Below are 4063 nucleotides of genomic sequence, written 5' to 3' on the forward strand. Positions count from 1 at the left end.
TGAAGTGAAAACCAACTGCCAGTACTAATCAGACAGATCATGTGACTGGGATTGAACTGAGCATGAGCACCCCAAGAAAGTGGATGCCTTTGCTGGCCGTTACCAAGGGCAACAAGTTATGAAACATCTCTATAGATCTAGTTTTCCTTGTGACACCACCTCTTTAAAGGGAATGTGTCACTAGGTGTATGCTGCCTTAAATGAGGACAGCCTAAAATAGTAAATGCTGAACAGATCAGTGTATTACTTACATCATTTTGTTCAGCTGTTCTCCTTATATGCAGGAGAATAGGATGCTTTTTACACCCCTCCCCCAGCCCTATTGCTGCTGATTGACAGTTGAATGGTGGGCAGAGTTTTCTGCTTCCAATTAATATCCAGGACTACTGAGCTCACACTCTTATTGGAGAGGGCAACTTATTGTCCATGTTATTCAGAGGGATATCTCCGAATCAGCTGCATAGAAAATGTCTTACATACATCATACATCATACGTCATACATCATTCCGTTCAGCTTTTCTGTCACTACAACTTTATGCTAGATAGAGCAGCATAAACCTTAGACAGAATCTCTTTAATCTCCAAGCCAATTTTTTAAAATCATATCTGTCTCACTTTATGCGGTTATACAGTAGCTCTGTGATGCTTTAAAGGGGAACTATCATCAGGTTAGAAACATGGGAGCGATACCTCATTGGCACTATGAGGAGCTCTGCCTGGCGCTATGGGGATGGGGCAGTAGACCTAACGGTACTCCGGACTAGAGTTGATGGAACCTTGTGAAATTGTAGGTTCGATCGAACTCGAACATTCACGAACCTGCCACATTTGATTCCCGATGCTTTCCTGGTCCATGGGGAAGGAGGAGACAGCCTGGGTGCTGCCTGGAATTCTGGGATTCAGCCTAGGTAATAGGCTTTTATGGGGTGAAAAATGGATGAAAAAACAAATGCAATTGTATGCCATACGTTTTTCTATTGACTTCCATTACAACAACAACAAAAAAAAAAAAACATGAAAATTGATTTCTTTATTTTTTGTTTTAAGTCTTGAAAACTCTTTGGCTCAGATTTACCAATCTGTCTCTACCAGAATCTTGGCCACAAAAGTGGCGCACAGGACTTTTAGCCACATTTATTATTCATTTAAGACACTTTTCTGCCTGATACAGAAAGGGCGTGGTTTCAGCAAGAAGTGGCCATTGTCCACTCTGCACCTAAAAATGCACCTGAATCTGAACGAATATTCTGGCAGACTTCAAGCCAAGTAATAGGTGGTGTAAACTTTGTACCGAAACACTGGACGGTCTTTAAGTACTAGGGGGAAAAAAGGAAAAAAAGGCCCAAGCACCTTGTGTAATATGTCAGTATAGAGCACACAATGAGGTTTAGAAACTGCTCACCTATTAGCCCCTTGTGTTTTTTGCATATTACCCCTTGCTTTTACAGGGGAACATCAGATGTCCCAATACAAGGTGGCCAGTGAGCAGTCAGGGAAGTGCCAGGATCTATGGCTGGTGAAGGACATACACAGGACTGCCAAGCTGATGGTACCAAAAGACGGGATACGCCCAACAGAGGCCTACAAATATCATAATCAAAGATAAGCAAGGAGAGTACCATTTTTTTCTTTTTCTTTTCTTTAATTAGTCTTTAAGTGCGATAGATTTATCAAACAATCTGATAAATCTGGCACATTTAAAGGGAACCAATCAGCCCAATTGGGCTGATATGGTTTCCAGGTGCTCTGTATAAAGCTCCTAAGCAGCCTGCGGGACGTACCGTGCTCAGCAGGAGGATGGTCAGGCAGGAGGATGGTCAGGCAGAGAGGACAGTTACGCACCTCTCTGCTTGTCAATCATCCCAGCCGAGCGCACTGACAGGCAGAGAGTGGTGACTAGACACGGACGAGGAGCCGCCCAGATGACTACCTCCCTGCCTCTGCCTGCCACGTACTTAGGTAATAAAACTTGTTTTTCTCCAAATAAAGCTACTGCAGCAGCCTCAGGGCTTCATACAGCGCTCCTGGGAACCATATCAGCCCAATTGGGCTGATTGGTTCCCTTTAAAGATTGTCTAGTCTAATGGTGCATTTACACAGAAAGATTTATCTGTCAGATCTTTGAAGCCAAAGCCAGGAGCAGACTATAAAGAGGGAACAGGTCATAAAGGAAAGATTGAGATTTCTCTTCTTTTCACATCCATTCCTGGGTTTGGCTTCCAAAATCTGTCAGATAAATCTTTCTGTGTAAACGCACCATAAGTTTGCACTCAGTTTTAGTAAATGTAGGCATTTGTGTTTCATTTCTGATGTCAATCTTCAATGTTTCTATTGACATCAATAACTGTATGCACTGTGCATTAAAGGGAGCTATCAGCAGATTAGGCAGATATAACCTGCTGATAGCTCCCTATTGAGTATGGGGTGCTAAGCATGAAGTGCTTTGTTGTAACCCTGTTTCTGGTAAGACCATTTCATTTGGAGCACTGCCCAGCCCCCAGAGCACCAATCTGGCTCACCCCCGGCCAGCCTGCTCCACTGATAATCATTAGAAGCGGCTGGATGGTTGGGGGCAGATTGGTACTCTGGGGGCGGGGCAGTGCTTCAAACTGCCTTACTGGACATAGGATTATATTTAAAACTGCATGAGGACAGTGCCAAGGATGAAGGTAAGAGACATACCCTCATCTTTAGCGCCCCATGCTCAAAAGGGAGCTATCAGCAGGTTATATTCATCTAACCTGCTGATAGTTCCCCTTTAAGAGCTTCCCCAGCCAACCTGGAAGCTAAATGCAGTCCTGATCCCCATACAGGAGTCAAAGGATAGAAACCAGGTAAGATACTTAGACATTGGCTGTTGAGAGTGGCACAAAGCTGGGTGACACAGTAGGTCCACACTCCTTGCCCATTACATCATGCAACCTGCATGGCCTAAACTTGTGGTAATCATTCTCTCCACATTCTCTGTAAGCTGTAAGAAATTGTGAAAACTCCAAACTGCTGACATTCTTTCCCACTTTCCCATTACGTATAAACATCAGCTGTTATTTGCCGCTCCAAACAACAGCTGTTGTTTTAAATGAAAATTTGCAATGAAGTCTATGGACAAAGGATGGATGACATGAACATTATTTTGACGGCCGTAGTCAAACACCAGCCATTGTACAATGCATTGTGTGAAAATACGGCCGTTGTTTGCATTGACTTCAATGCAAATCATTGCATTATAAAAAGACGTTCACGCGGAAAGGCTGTTGTTGTTACACGGTGTGAACATAGCCTAGGCTATGTTCACACTACGTAAAAGTACGGCCGCTGTTGCCATCGGCAACAACGGCCGTACTTTGTACGGTGTGGAACACAACCTGTTCTTCTATGGGATCCCGGCCGGAGCGTATACAAAAAGTATACGCTCCGGCTGGGATCCCATTTGGTGCCGCAAAGAATTGAAATGTCAGTTTTCTGCGGCTGATGCTGTAGAAACCCATGTCAGTTCACACAATGAAGCAAGCTCCCCATTGACCTCATAGGGTCATAACATCCTTTGCCCCAATCACATCACTGTTTTAAGGTGTCACGGCCATATTGGCAAATATCATCCAATCACATAGTACCACGTCAGACGCCGATTTAGGGTCATCGCTGTCCCTCTCGGCGTTTACAGATGATGTCAATAGTAAAGTACCAATCAGAGGCTCACCATCCAGTCTCTGCCTTTCGATCTGTTCACGTCATTCAGTGAAACTGGAGCGCTTCCGGGTAAGACGTGTTGTCTGGTCACATGATGTGACCATGTGACTCCGTGATGGGGCCAAAGTTCCAGCGCTCCGAGGAACGTCATTCGATCACATGGTATAGCCATGTGACCTCCATGATGCGGCCACAGTGACAGTTAGTGCTAATGTTATATCAGATCACCTTCCTTGTGGGCAGATTATTTTTCATTTATTTTTAATATTACACCATTCTCTGCTCAGTAAGGCTATGTTCACACTACGTACGATTCCAGCCGTAGTTCGTACGCAGTCGTAGATGTGCGGCTGAAACTACGGCAGTGGGAAA

Source organism: Dendropsophus ebraccatus, chromosome 5 (genome assembly GCF_027789765.1).
Source record: "Dendropsophus ebraccatus isolate aDenEbr1 chromosome 5, aDenEbr1.pat, whole genome shotgun sequence".
Taxonomy (NCBI): Eukaryota; Metazoa; Chordata; class Amphibia; order Anura; family Hylidae; genus Dendropsophus; species Dendropsophus ebraccatus.